The 16,362-nt window shown below is 40.7% G+C and overlaps 1 protein-coding gene across 4 annotated transcripts in view; it reads right to left on the bottom strand.

The window, feature by feature from the left end:
* Nucleotides 1-16,362, bottom strand: part of Bbs9 (Bardet-Biedl syndrome 9) — a 426,448-nt gene that overhangs the window by 273,505 nt on the left and 136,581 nt on the right. The gene's annotated exons all lie outside the window — the stretch shown is intronic.

Here is a 16,362-nt window from a genome sequence, read left to right as displayed (position 1 = left end):
ACACCAAATAGGCTGGATCAAAAAAAAAAAAAAACATCCCCTCGCCATATAATAATCAAAACACAAAATATACAGAATAAAGAAAGAATATTAAGAGCCGCAAAGGAAAAAGGCCAAGTTACTTATAAAGGTAAACCTATCAGACTTACACCTGACTTCTCTATGGAAACCATGAAAGCCAGAAGGTCCTGGATAGATGTACTGCAAAAACTAAGAGATCATGGATGCAAGCCCAGACTACTATACCCAGCCAAGCTTTCATTTACTATAAATGGAGAAAACAAAATTTTCCAGGATAAAAACAAATTTAAACAATACGTAGCCACAAATCCAGCCTTACAGAAAATTATAGAAGGAAAATCACTAACCAAGGAGTCCAACAATGCCCACAATAACTCAGTCATCTAGAGACCTTTCACCAGCGCAACTCAAAGAAGGGAAACACACAAACCCTACTACTAAAAAAGTGACCGGAGTTAACAACCACTGGTCATTAATATCACTTAATGTCAATGGGGTCAACTCACCTATAAAAAGGCACAGGCTAAGGGACTGGATACGAAAACAGGATCCAACATTCTGCTGTCTACAAGAAACACACCTCAACCACAAAGACAGGCACCTACTCAGAGTAAAGGGCTGGGAAAAGGCTTATCAAGCAAATGGACCTAAGAAACAAGCAGGTGTGGCCATACTAATTTCTAACAAAGTTGACTTCAAACTTAAATCAATCAGAAGAGATGGAGAGGGACATTTTATACTCATAACAGGAACAATTCATCAGGATGAAGTCTCAATCCTGAATATCTATGCCCCGAATATAAAAGCGCCCACGTATGTAAAAGAAACATTACTAAAACTCAAGGCAGCCATCAAACCACACACACTAATAGTAGGAGACTTCAACACTCCTCTCTCACCAATGGACAGGTCAATCAAACAGAAACCTAACAGAGAAATTAGAGAATTAATGGAGGTAATGAAGCAAATGGACTTAACAGACATCTATAGATTATTCCACCCGAAGAGGAAAGAATATACCTTCTTCTCTGCAGCACATGGAACCTTCGCGAAAATTGACCACATACTCGGTAACAAAGCTAACTTACACAGTTACAAAAAAATATTAGTAACCACCTGCGTCTTATCAGATCACCATGGATTAAAGTTAGAATTCAACAACAATGCTACCCCCAGAAAGCCTACAAACTCATGGAAACTGAACAGTCATCTACTGAACCATACCTGGATTAAGGAAGAAAGAAAGAAAGAAATTAAAGTCTTCCTTGAATTCAATGAAAATAAAGAAACAACATACTCGAACTTATGGGACACTATGAAAGCAGTGCTAAGAGGAAAGTTCATCGCACTAAGTGCCCACTTAAAGAAAACAGAGAAAGCACATATTGAAGACTTAACAGCCCACCTGAAAGCTCTAGAAAAAAAAGAAGCAGACTCACCTAGGAGGAGTAGAAGATTGGAAATAATCAAACTGAGGGCTGAAATCAACAAAATAGAAACACAGAAAACAATCCAAAGAATCAATGAAACAAAAAGCTGGTTCCTGGAGAAAATCAACAAGATTGATAAACCCCTATCCAAACTAATCAAATGGCAGAGAGAGAATACGCAAATTAATAAGATCAGAAATGAAAAGGGGGACATAACCACAGACACAGAGGAAATTCAGAGAATCATCAGATCTTATTACAAAAGCCTGTATAACACAAAACTGGAAAATGTAAAAGAAATGGACACTTGTTTAGATAAATACCATATACCAAAGTTACACCAGGACCAGGTGAACAATCTAAACAGACCTGTTGGTCGCGAAGAATTAGAAGCTGTTATCAAAAACCTCCCTACCAAAAAAAGCCCAGGACCAGATGGTTTCAATGCGGAATTCTACCAGAACTTCCAAGAAGAGCTAATACCCATACTCCTTAATGTATTCCACAATATAGAAACAGAAGGATCATTACCTAATTCCTTTTATGAAGCTACAGTTACTCTGATACCAAAACCACACAAAGACTCAACCAGGAAAGAGAATTACAGGCCAATCTCACTCATGAACATCGACGCAAAAATCCTCAACAAAATACTGGCAAACCGAATCCATGAACACATTAGGAAAATTATCCATTATGATCAAGTAGGCTTCATTCCTGAGATGCAGGGCTGGTTCAACATACGAAAATCTATCAATGTAATCCAGCATATAAATAAACTGAAAGAAAATAACCATATAATCATCTCATTAGATGCTGAAAAAGCATTCGACAAAATTCAACATCCATTTATGTTAAAAGTCTTGGAGAGATTAGGGATACAAGGGTCATACCTAAATATAATAAAAGCTATATACAGCAAGCCGACAGCTAACATCAAATTAAACGGAGAGAAACTCAAAGCCATCCCGCTTAACTCAGGAACACGACAAGGATGTCCACTCTCTCCATACCTCTTCAATATAGTGCTTGAAGTTCTAGCAATAGCAATAAGACAACATAATGGGATCAAGGGGATTCGAATTGGAAAGGAAGAAGTTAAACTTTCGTTATTCGCAGATGATATGATAGTGTTCTTAAGCGACCCCCAAAACTCCACCAAAGAACTTTTACAGCTGATAAACAGCTTTAGTAATGTGGCAGGATACAAGATCAACTCCAAAAAATCAGTCGCGCTCTTTTACACAAAGGATAGGGAAGCAGAGAGGGAAATCAGAGAAGCTTCACCATTCACGATAGCCACAAACAGCATTAAATATCTTGGGGTAAATCTAACCAAGGAAGTGAAAGATCTATTTGACAAGAACTTTAAGGCATTGAAGAAAGAAATTGAAGAGGATACCAAAAAATGGATGGATCTACCTTGCTCTTGGATTGGGAGGATCAACATAGTAAAAATGGCAATTCTACCTAAGGCAATTTATAGATTCAATGCAATCCCCATCAAGATCCCATAAAAATTCTTCACAGATCTGGAGAGGACAATAATCAACTTTATATGGAAAAACAAAAAACCCAGGATAGCCAAAACAATCCTATACAATAAAGGATCTTCTGGAGGCATTACTATCCCTGACTTCAAACTCTATTACAGAGCTACAGTAATGAAAACAGTGTGGTACTGGCATAAAAACAGAGAAGTCGACCAATGGAATCGTATAGAAGACCCGGATTTTAACCCACAAACCTATGAACACCTCATTTTTGATAAAGGAGCTAAAAGTATACAATGGAAGAAAGAAAGCATCTTCAACAAATGGTGCTGGCACAACTGGATGTCAACCTGTAGAAGAATGAAAATAGATCCATATCTATCACCATGCACAAAACTCAAATCCAAATGGATTAAAGACCTCAATATCAGCCCGAACACACTGAAAAGGATAGAAGAGAAAGTGGGAAATACCCTACAACAGATGGGCACAGGAGATCGCTTCCTATGTATAACCCCAGAAGCACAGACATTAAGAGCAACATTGAATAAATGGGACCTACTTAAACTGAGAAGCTTCTGCAAAGCAAAGGACACTGTCACTAAGACACAAAGGCAACCTACTGACTGGGAGAAGATCTTCACCAACCCCTCAACAGACAAAGGTCTGATCTCCAAAATATATAGAGAACTCAAGAAAGTAGACTTTAAAATGCTAATTAACCCAATTAAAAAATGGGGCACTGATCTGAACAGAGAATTCTCAACAGAAGAAGTTCAAATGGCCAAAAGACACTTAAGGTCATGCTCAACTTCCTTAGCAATCAGGGAAATGCAAATCAAAACAACTTTGAGATATCATCTTACACCTGTGAGAATGGCTAAAGTCAAAAACACCAACGATAACCTTTGCTGGAGAGGCTGTGGAGGAAGGGGTACCCTCATCCATTGCTGGTGGGAATGCAATCTTGTGCAACCACTTTGGAAGTCAGTGTTTCGGTTTCTTAGGAAATTCGGGATCAACCTACCCCTGGACCCAGAAATATCACTCTTGGGAATATACCCAAGAGATGCCCTATCATATGACAAAAGCATTTTTTCAACTATGTTCATAGCAGTATTATTTGTAATAGCCAGAACCTGGAAACAACCTAGATGCCCTTCAATGGAAGAATGGATGATGAAAGCATGGAATATCTACACATTAGAGTACTACTCAGCGGTAAAAAACAATGACTTCTCAAATTTTGCATGCAAATGGATGGAAATAGAAAACACTATCCTGAGTGAGGTATCCCAGACCCAAAAAGATGAACATGGGATGTACTCACTCATAATTGGTTTCTAGCCATAAATAAGGGTCACGGAGTCCACAATAGGTGAATCTAAAGAAGCTAAGTAAGAAGGGGAACCCAAGGAAAAACATATAGTTATCCTCTTGGCTAAGGGAAGTAGACAAAATTGCCGGGGAGAAAATTGGGATCTTGGGGTGGGGTGGGTTGGGGGTAAGGGGAGATGGGGAGAGAAAAGTTAGAAGGGAAGGAGGTCGGGCCTTGGGAAAGCAGGAGGATTGGGATAAAGGAAGGTTGGACAGGGGAGCACGGAACCACAATTCTTAGTTAAGAGAACCACTTTGGGGTTGGCAAGAGACCTGACCCTAGAGGGGCTCCCAGGTGCCCAAGCTGAGGTCCCCAGTTAGTTCCCTGGGCAGTAGAGAATAGGGAACCTGAAATGACCCTATCCTTGAGCAATACTGACGAATATCTTGCATATCATCATAGAACCTTCATCTGGTGATGGATGGAGATAGAGACAGAGACCCACACTGGAGCACTGGACTGAGCTCCCAAAGTCCCAATGAGGAGCAGAAGGAGGGAGAACATGAGCAAAGAAGTCGGGACCACGAGGGATGCACCCACCCACTGAGACAGTGGAGCTGATCTATTGAGAGCTCACCAAGACCAGCTGGACTGTGACTGAAAAAGCATGGGATAAAACTGGACTCTCTGAACATGGCGAACAATGAGGGCTGATGAGACGCAAAGGACAATGGCACGGGGGTTTGATCCTACGTAATGTGATGGCTTTGTGGGAGCCCAGCCAGTTTGGATGTTCACCTTCCTAGATATGGACGGAGGTGGGAGGTCCTAGGTCTTACCACAGGGCAGAAAACCCTGACTGCTCTTTGGACTGGAGAGGGTGGGGGAAAGGAGTGGGGGGAGGGGGAGAAGGGTGGGAGGAGGGGGCGTAGGGTGGGAGGAGGGGGAGGGAAATGGGAGGCTGGGAGGAGGTGGAAACTTGTTTTTTTTTTCCTTTTCTCAATAAAAAAAGAAAAAAAAGAAAAAAGAAAGATCTTTAAAAAAAAACAAATTTCTTAAATTTAAATGTGATATAATCTTGAAAATTAATGTAAATTTTCATGAAATATTTACAAGCAATTCATGAAGATATTTATTTGAATGAAATAATGCAAAAACAGTCCATAATAATCTCCTTAAAAGAAATATGCAACTACTGTTTAATCATTCTAAAATTTATTAACAATTTATGTTAAAGTAACCTGAACAAAAATCACTGAGTGTAACAAAACTAACTAAACATTTCTCAAGAGATTAACTTTGAGACTTTAATTACTAAATAGAAAAAAGATTTAAAATGATTAATGCAAAATTATTTTGTTGGTCAAGAGTGAGGAATTTACTTCCAATTTAGTTTCTGTGTTGCTGGACCTGAGGTGTAAGTTGGTGGTGCACCCTAACATTACAGTGCTCTGTGGCACTGTCACCACACCACATGAGTGAACAATACAAATCCTATGCCAGAAAACACACACTGCATTTTATAAAAGCTGCTAAAAACAGAAATCAATAAAATTTATGATGTCTGCCATTATGCAGAACAAGTAAATAAGAAATATTTTATAATGATTCATATTACATTGTTTCATACTTTCAGTGCAAAGAAACTATAGGCATTGAACTGAAGCTCCAACAAATAACTAATATCTTCCTCCTTAAAATAGTTCCTGGGTCAGACAGATAGCTGGATAGGTGAGTGTACTCCCTGCCAGCTCCATGACCTGAGTTCTGACCTCAGGACGCAGACGGTGAAGGAAAGGATGAATTCCCACAAGTTGTCCTCTGACCTCCACAAATGCACCACCCATGCACATGCCCACTCGGGCTCTCACTCTCTACATAAATAAAGAAGTAGATGCAATAAAGTAATTCTTGAATAAAAAATAATAATATTCATTTCTACTTCTGGCAAAGATACACTAATCTGTTTTTTAAGTGAAAGAAATGCACAGTCTAACTGGATCGTTTATGACCATAACCTTCACTTTTAAAGCAGTTCAGACGAGAAAAGTAATTCATTTCAATGGCACATGAGAAAGGTGACCATTTCAGGGCACTGAACAATCACACCACTGAAACATGAGAAGCTGGTCTAGTCTGCACACCACTCTGGGTGTTACCTCCACCACGTACCGTGCCACACACGACCCCACAGCAGGACATGACTCTTAAAGCCTTACAGTAGACTGTAACCTTGATTTGTGTGATTTTATGTCCACAAATCTGTGCAAGAAATTCTGACTGCCTTTTTACATGGTGCTTGGTACACTCATGTTTGCAGTAATGTGGTGATGTCATCTATACCGAAGAACGACAGCCGACAGGAGGACAAAGCATCTCCACATCTGGAAGCCTGCAGACTAACGAGGCAGGAGAAGGCTTCATTCCACTCCTCCATCCACTGCTCTCACTACTATTGTCTTTTAATTTCTCATATATGTCTGCCCGTTAGGTGCCCTGGGCATTGTTTCCATAGGAACTCTACTGCTAACTCACACACAAGCCCCATCCTGTATACACAGTATGAAAAGGGGTAGTGCCTGGAAAAACAGAGGGTTGTTTTTCCCCTAACAATAGCCCTTAACAAATATATTTGCTTGTTCCATTATTAACAAAGGTTTATAAAAATCAAGTACAAGCTTTTCATATTCCTAAACATACAAAATTATTACAAAAATCTTTTCAAAATATAAATTGAATACAGGCCAAGCCAGAATAATTCTCTTTCAAAGAAAATGTTGAGCTAGTCATGGTCATGCATACTTGTAATCCCAACAAGGGAACACGGAGGCAAGAGAAGCATGAGATCGAGGCCAGTATGGGCTATACAGCAAGAACCTGTCTCCAAAAAAGAAAACATTAAGCCAGATATGGTGACTCACAGTTGCAATCCAGGACTTTGGAGGCTAATGCAATTTCAAGGCCAGCCTGGGATACACAGATTAAAGCCAGTCTAGGTTACATGCCAAGACATCATCTCAAAAACAAACGTGGGGGACTGGAGAGATAGCTCAGTTATTAAGAGCACTGACTGCTCTTCCAGAGAACTCAGGTTCAATTCCCAGCATCGACACCCACAAGGCAGCTCACAACTGCCTGTAACTTCAAGACTTGACACACTCACTCAGGCATGCATGCAGAGCACCAATGCACACAAAATAAAAATAATTTATGCATAAAATAATTTAATATAATAAATTATATATATTAAAATAAACATAAAACAAAACATTTTTAATTAATTATTATTTTAGGGGGCTAGAGAAATGACTCAGCAGCTAAGAATGCTTGCTGCTCTTCCAGAGGACTCAAGTTTAGCTCATAGTACCATCTTAGGCAACTCACAGCTGCCTGTAACTCCAGCTCTAGGGAATCCAATGCCTTCTTCTGGCATCCATGGGCATATACACATGCACAAATATAAACATAGAAATATCCACATAAACATGAATAAAAATAATTTTTGGAAGTTTTCAGTTGTTATTGATATGATTTGTACCTAGTCATCTAAAATACAAGGACAGGCAGGAACAAAAAGAGGGAGATTTGCTGTTGGAAATGAACACAAATGAGAAAGGGAAATATGCATCCAAAAGCTAAACATATTTTTACTATATTTTAATTACTAAACTATGAGAAATTGCCTGGGCTGTGGATTTTCAAATAACCTTATTTTTAAAGGACTTTGCATTTTCAGTCATATGTAGGCACGTGGGCCTGCACATGTCCATGCAGGTGCCCATGACGCCTGCGGGCTCTGGGACCCCGAGAGCTGGAGCGACCTGCACTGTGAGCCACATGCATGCTGGGACCAAACACAGGCCTTCAGTGAAATCAGTACAAACGCTTAACTAATAAAAGATCTCCTATTTTTAAAAATCGCCTTATTGTAATGAACAGGATCATTGGATTTTTCCCTCTCGGTTGAAGCAGCCATGCCACTGAGCACAGGCGCCATTTCAGAATTTGTTCAGGGCCACTCCCACAAGATACTTAGGCTCGCACCGGAAAAGGAACTCGTGGTTTCGCGTTTTGCATGTGCTCTCCCTCTGTCTTCCCCCTGCCATGCTCCTGGCCACCCGAGAGTATTAAACGTGGGCATTTTTGATTCTGTCTAATCTGGTTTGATTGGAGTTTTTGAGCCGGCGGAGAGGCTCTGTTAGGAAAAGATTCCTAACACACTCTATTTCAGCTTCCAATCCTGTCTTACCGAATGAATGTAAGACTCTAAGGACGCAGTGCTGCTGGGGACTGGGCAGTGACAAGCGGCACTGTATTTTAAGCTCCCCCTGTCAGTAAACAAACAACCGGTGCTAACTTTTAAGTCAGCCAACATCAGTCTATAGAGTAGGCTATAGGGCTTTCTTAACCTCGCACAAATCTGGTGCCAAAGCTCTCTAGAGCCAAAGGCAAAGAAGGTAAAACTTTCATAACTAGGAAAAACCAGATACTTTTCTCAGCCCTTGATTCATTTCACAAGTCCCCCACCCCCACCCCCCCCTCAGCCTGCCCCTCGTATCTGTTACAGGTTAGAGAACCAGAAACGCAAAGCACTGGGGCACTTTTCCTACCAACTGGGAGCTGCATCCCTAAGAGACTTTGACAGACTCAATGACAGGATGACTAATAAGGCTATTCCATGGGAACACACATTAATAAGCAGAATTTAACAATTAAAATAATTTATAAAACAAAAGACTATGAACCCAACTAGCACTCTAAATACAATTACTTAAGTCTTTGGCTATACAGTCTTTCTAACATCTTAGGAAGCAAATTAAACAGATTTACTATGGAATTAAAAAAACAAAAAGCTAACTCCCCAATGGCTATTACATTCTTCCTGAGAACTGAGTAACACTGGGTTTTACACTACAAAACATGACAGAGAACATGATTCCTACTTTAATAATAATGAGAACTTTTTGAGGGCTGTAACCTTACCTGACAAATAGCAATAAAGATAAATAACTTCTTTATATAACTACCACAAGCCGAAGTAGCACCCAACAGCCTATGCAGAGCAACACAACCCAATGACAGCCCATGTGTAAAGGGCGGCTTGGGCGCTTAGCTCAACATGTTACTGATAGAAGTTTTTATTTATGACCTGCCTACTTTACGAGCTCCAGTTTTTCACACTTCAAATCTGGTTTTCAACTAGAAGGTCTTTCTACTCGTCCCCTCCTTTCACAGAAAACAAATTAAAATGACTGCTAAGCTCTTATTCAGCACACAGCACGGGTTTGTCTTTCTGCACAATTACTCAGTCTGATATGCAAATGTAGAAAGAGTATATTAACTGGTTGGTGAATTATGTCATTAACAAAATTACAAATGCAAAGGAAATGTGTAGAAGGAAAACCATGGTAAACAGTTGTTGTAAGATTCAAAGATCAAAGAAATTAGGAAAATCCAGAGATGAAATGGAAAAACACTCTAGACTACACTACATCAACAGACGCTAAGGATAAAAACATAAATGCCAAAAGTTAAAGTGCATATTTTGGACAAAGCCTCAAAGAAAATCCAAAAGGTCTAGAAATTGTTTTCATGTAAAAGCATGAGGCAAGCTGACTGTAAAGAATGGTGCTGCGGCTGCAGGCTGTGTCTGCTGCAGAGCATGGTGCTGCGGCTGCAGGCTGTGTCTGCTGCAGAGCATGATGCTGCGGCTGCAGGCTGTGTCTGCTGCAGAGCATGGTGCTGCGGCTGCAGGCTGTGTCTGCTGCAGAGCATGGTGCTGCGGCTGCAGGCTGTGTCTGCTGTAGAGCATGGTGCTGCGGCTGCAGGCTGTGTCTGCTGTAGAGCATGGTGCTGCGGCTGCAGGCTGTGTCTGCTGTAGAGCACTGCAGGCTAAACCTAAAAGGACTCTCAGCATGTCCAGCTTCCCTCCACATTTAGGTATATGTGATATCTCTCAAGAAAGTGATGATACCAATACAAAATAATCTTTATCTGCCATTTGGGAAACTGAGCACAGCAAAGGCAAGATGCTCAGTCAGGTCTGCTTCATCCTAAAAGGGAAGCAGTAAGAACTGAAAATGTAAATATTCAGGATCACGATTCTCTGCCCTGAATGCTTATTTCACATCCCTGTGTGGAATAAAGCAGGTGTGTGCACACGTGCACGCTCGTTCTCTCTCTCTCTCTCTCTCTCTCTCTCTCTCACACACACACACACACACACACACACACACACACACACACACGAGAGAGAGAGAGAGACAGAGAGACAAAGACAGAGAGAGAAGAGACAGAATTGGTCTACCCAGAAGAACAGTGAGGTAGGTACCCCATATAAATTCGTCTTAGAGTACAAGAAGGAAGTGCAGGTTTAAAATTAAAGTATAATGAACAAGGTAGAACCAGGGCTGCCAAGTAGGTGGGGGTGCGGTGGTGTTGTAAGAGAGGGTGTTGGTGATAAAGGGTGCTGTTATTAAGGATAATTACACAAACTTGATCTGAATCCAGTGTTTTTAATTCACTGGAAAAGAAGTATTAAAGAAGCAGAGAGTTCCTTTACAAATAAACATATTCATCCAAGAAAGTTTCTAACAAATAGGTTCAATCTTAAATGTAATAAAAAGCAGAAGTTATTTCAGTGTTTGTAATTTTAACAATAATGGCCTTCTTATTGAAATTACAGTTACATCACTTCCCCCTTCCCTTCCTCCTCCCACCCCTCTCATGCACCCCGCTTGCTGTCATATTCGTGGCCTCTTTTCTTTAATTGTTCTCCAAACTGATTTCCAGGGAGGCTACGCCATTTTCAGTGGCACCACCAATCCCCTCCAGCATTTGGCTGTTGTTTTGCCAATTTTGCTGTTCAGACGAGGAAAGATAAAATCACCAAGTTGTTTTGATTTGCATTTCCCTGATTGCTAGGGACAATGAACATGTTGTCAGATATTTCTAAACCACATTTATTTCTTCCTTTGGGACCCGTGTTCAGACCCCAAACCCATTGTTTAAATGGGTCATTTGTTTTTTAGCTCTTGGTTTTCTGAGTTCTTTATGTATTCTGGGTATTGGTCCTCTGTCAGAAGGCTACCTGGCCAAGATTCTCTGCATTCTGTGGGCTTTCTCTTTACTCTCTGTTGTTCCTTTAGCTGTGCAGAAGCCTTGCCGTTTAATGCGGTCTCATTTCTTGGGCAAATGGAATCCCACACAGAAAGCCCTGTCCTGCACCTATATCCTGTAGGCACTGCCTGTGTTCTCCTCTGGCAGGTCTGCAGTTATATCCTGTAGGCATTGCCTGTGTTCTCCTCTGGCATCCTGTAGGTACTGCCTGTGTTTTCCTCTGGCAGGTCCAGTGTTTCATGTTTCACATTTAATCCATTTGGAGTTAGTTTTGTACAGGTGATAGCTATGGGTCTTACTTCATTCCTTGACATGAGGACAGCCAGTTTCCCCAATACCATTTGTTGAAGATGCTTTCTCTCCTCTAGTATATTTTTGGCATCTCTGTCAAATATTAGATGGCTGAAGTTACACGTACTCATGTTTGGATCTTGGTTCTGTTCCATTTGCCTACATGTCTGTTTTTATGCCAATACCGCAACTGCTTAACATAAGAATGTTATGCTAAGCTACTAAAAATTGCTTTTAAGGTTCTAATAAAACTACAATGAAAACTTTTAATAATGGGGAAAAGGGAATATGTTTTGATGTGGCTACACTGGGAAGTGAGACAAGGGGATCACAAGGGGCCTGAAGTGAGATTACGGTTTAAATAGAAAGGCAAGGATTTGAATCTTTCAGCGGTCCCGGCCCACCACTGACCAGCTTCCTTCCCAGGCTTTAAGGCAGCCTGACAAGCTGTTAGAACTGTGAAGTCACTATCCTGGAGACAGGTTCTCCCTGCATGAGATTCCTGGGGACCTCCCACATCTCTGGGGTCCCTTCTTCAAACAGTCTGGTACTCAGACTGAGAGATAAAAATGTCCCTTCAGAATATCTTCATTTCTGCTGGGCCTATAGCAATTCCCCCACACTGTTTAAGACCTCAATCTTGGGGCAAAATATTCTGAAATGAATGTAATAAACAAGATGCTAGCAGAGCCCAAGTTTAGAACATAGTTGGTGGTAGACAGCCATGCATACTTTCGGATTCTTGGGAAATGGTCCTAAGTTCATGTAAAGATTGTCCCTCTAGGTACTAGCTCCTTAAACTAGCTTATAACTACTTAAAATGGAAGCTACCAGCCTTCAGAGAACTGCCTCGGTAAAGGGTTTCACTGTGTAAGTACAGTTCCTGGCAAAGAGATTGGACAATGTATCTGTGATGCTAGTGCATCACCCACAAAGCATGCAGAGTGGGTGACCTGGGCCACTTCTATACCTCTGTTGCCTGAACTGCGCCAAAGGGTTTTTCTGTCGCTAACTCCTGGCATCTGTGACTTATCCCCACCATTAATGCAGTATCAAACCACACCAATCAGGATGAATCATTTCCTGGGGTGGCAGCTTGAATGAAAATGTCCCAGATAGGTTCATATAGTTGAATACTTGGACTACAGTTGATGGAGCTATTCAGGAAGGATTAGGAAGAGTGGCCCTGTGGAAGGAAGTGAGTGGGTCACTGGGGCAGACTCTGAGATCTCAAAGACCCATGCTATTCGGTTGTGGAAGACATTTTTAATTGGGCAAAGATGTGTTACATTTGTTTATGCTGAGGAATATTACTCTAACTGTGTGAAGGTGTGTTACTTTTGTTTATGCTTTGTTTAATTATGAAAAGGTGTGTTGCCTTTGTTTCACCTTGCCTGCCTAAGGCACCTGATTAGTCTAATAGAAAGCTAACGGCCAATAGCTAGGGAGAGGGATAAGCAGGGTTGCCTGGCAGGAGAGAAGACAGAAAAAGGAATGAGAGAGGAAAAGAAGAGAGGAGAGAACAAGGGAGATGCCTGGGGTCAGCCAGGCAGCTGCCAGCCAGCAGATGTGAGTAGCAGTAAAAGTAAGATATATAGAAATAAAGCTTAAAGCCCCAAGACAAAAGATAGATAAAGAGAAACTGGTTAAGTTAAAAGAGCTAGCCAGAAAGGAGCCTAAGCTAGGCAGAGCATTCCAAGCAAATAATAAGTCTCCATGTCATGATTTGGGAGCTGGCTGGTGGCCTAAAAGAAAATCCTGCTATGCTTCCCAGTTAGCTCTCTGTCTTGCCGCACACTTGTGGATCAAGATGTAAGCTCTCAGCAGCTGTTCCCAGCATATGCCTACATGCCTGCCTGTAGCCATGATCCCTGCCATGATGGTCATGGCCTCTAACCCTCTGAAACTATAAGCCGCAAATAAATGCTTTCTTTTATAGTTGCCTTGATCTTATTACAGCAATAGGAAAATAGCTAAAATGCCTGTCATCGTGGGTCAATGGAGAATGAATCAGAGAAGGTTCCTGAACAATGCATCTAGACAACACGGTTCAGAAAAGGTAGGAAGCTGTCATCCCTGACACAAATGCATCCTGGGCATGGTGTTGCTTGTCTGTAATCCCAGCACTGGGGAAGCTGAGATGGGAGAAGTTTGACACCAGCCTATGCATCATCACAAAGCCTTACACCAACAAGACGGATTTGCTTGTGCCAGCCCTTCCCATAATCACTAAAAGAAAAAGTCATTCAATTCTTTCAGGCATAATCTGCTTTTATCCTATAAAGGTATACATTTTTTAATTTTAAAACATTTTAATTTTAAAAAATTTTTATTTTAATACATTTTTAAAATCTCCAACTTTATGTATAAATTATAAAAAACATTAGTGGAACTACTTTTCATTTTGTTACTTAGAATTATGATCTTTAAAAAGCTACAAGAAATAGAGGCTTCTCTCTGAAGTATAAGTACATAAAATATATGCATTGCCTGAAGAAAGGTAACTTTTGAAAGTCTTGTACATGTTATAAACTACCTATAACTTCTCTTTCCACCAAACTCCTATGTTCAATATGTTCTCATATATATATATATATATATATATATATATATATATATATATATCAGTAAATTTTTTAGTAAATTAAGATATTGGCTCCTAGCCTGGTGTATAGCTCAGAGGCAGAACGACTGCCTAATATATACAAGGCTCTAGATTTAATCTCTAAAACCACAAAAAGTAAATAAATAAAATATTAAAATTAAAATAAAGTGACATCCCCCTCCTGGAGAGCCAAGGTGGGCCACAAACCCACCACAGTGTATCTGCCTTTCTGTACCTAGTGGTCACTTGTGGGACCAAAGAGAACAAAGAGCTCTTGAATGAGTTATGGACTGCTGTAAGAATTAGTCTCCAGGAAGAGAAGCCACTGACGCTTCCCTGCTGGCAAGATGTTTTTCCAGATCTAAATTCTTCTAACTAAATTTGATGCAAAATGTCTGGAGAATCTGGTTGGATGAACTTAAAAACAAAATCTGGTGGACATTGCAAAAACCAATTTCAAATAGTTTATTCTTTCAGTACTAAAAAAACACTATGATTATTGTTAAATGCATGGCAATTACAAATAAATGACTGTCCTTTCTCCTAAAATACAAGAAATCAGCTTTTTCTGAGACTTGATAATATTTAAAGTTTGAACACTGAAAGAGCCTTTAACTTGGTTAACAATATTCTAATATTTTAAAGTAACTTTCTTTTAACACAACCCACACTCAGTGAACACGACACTCCTGCAGACATGGATGCAGCAAACTGTGAAGGATTCGATCACATTTCAAGTTCGGGAATGCAGGTAGCACCTGTGTCAACCCTCTGACGTGTCAGAGGTGAGTGTCTCCAATGAGCTCATATAATTAATCTCAGTACTCAGGAGGCAGAGGCATGTGGATGGCTTGTGAGTTCCAGGGAGCCTCAAAACCTGTAAAATGATTTGAAGTTGGCAATAAAAACATTCCAAATCTGAAGCTGGAGAGATGACCAAACTCTGCAGAGGACCCGAGGACCAGGTTAGGGGTCCCAGAGGTCTGCTGTCCTCTTTGCCTCCTACTCCAGGGGGGACATTGAGAGAGAGAGAGAGAGAGAGAGAGAGAGAGAGAGAGAGAGAGAGAGAGAGGATAGATAGATAGATAGATAGATAGATAGATAGATAGATAGGCAGGCAGGCAGGCAGGCAGATATAGATAAATGGGTAAGATCTGTGTTGGAGCTAGAGATGGCTCAGCAGTTAAGAACACTGCCTTCTTAAGAGAGGACCTGAGTTTGATACTTAGCACCCACATGGTTACTCACAACCATCAGTAATTCCAGTTCTATGGGATCCAACACCTTTTCCTAGCCTCCCTGGGTACCAGGCACACACACAATATAGACACGCATGGGGGCAGAAGACCAATATGCATAAAATAATGCACTACTAATATTCAAGACACAGGTTTCAGTTTTGGAATGTGCACACCACAGCTTAATCACTGATACAACCATAAGTGCCCCTCACTGTCTCCAACAGTGAACATCCAGCTCCTTGTTCGTCATCGGACACTCCGGGCATCACTGGAAACTTCCACAGTAAACGTTCTACTGAGCAGATGACAGGGGTCTGAGGCTCCGTGGAGACTTTAGAGAAGCTGTTTTGAGGCTCCAGTTGAGCTCCTCAGACCTGACACATGATCTGAGATGCTCGAGGACTTCGGGATTTCAATTCTTACGCTAACGACCTACTCACTGGCAAACTGTGCCAGGAGTTTAATATTGATAGTAATTTTATCTTTCTTTCGTTTTAAGTGAAAAATTGCCGTACACTCTGAACTGTTTAAGCACACAAACATAAGGCAACTCGGCACCACCTGACACAAGCAAAACGGAAGCAAAGTCTGCAAGACATTGGTTTTCACGTTAAAGAAAATAACCCAGCAGGAAAAGCATCTCCTGTCGTCTTCAACAGTACTCGCCTTTAATTCTAAAGGAGTAACTTCTTAGAAATATTAAGTGAAAATAATTAATGGTGCTAATTAAGGAATTTTATATACTTTTCCAAAAAAATTCTACTATTAACAGTCACACTCCAACACTTCGGCAAAACCACATTCTACAGAACTCCTCGGCTAAGGTATTTAGTAAGAGCCAGGT

The sequence above is a fragment of the Microtus oregoni genome, unplaced genomic scaffold (assembly GCF_018167655.1).
Source record: "Microtus oregoni isolate MIOR12 unplaced genomic scaffold, Mior012 000008F_ref0000371, whole genome shotgun sequence".
Classification (NCBI taxonomy): domain Eukaryota; kingdom Metazoa; phylum Chordata; class Mammalia; order Rodentia; family Cricetidae; genus Microtus; species Microtus oregoni.
Note: the sequence above shows the minus strand (reverse complement) of the source record. Positions and strands in the feature narration are given on the sequence as shown.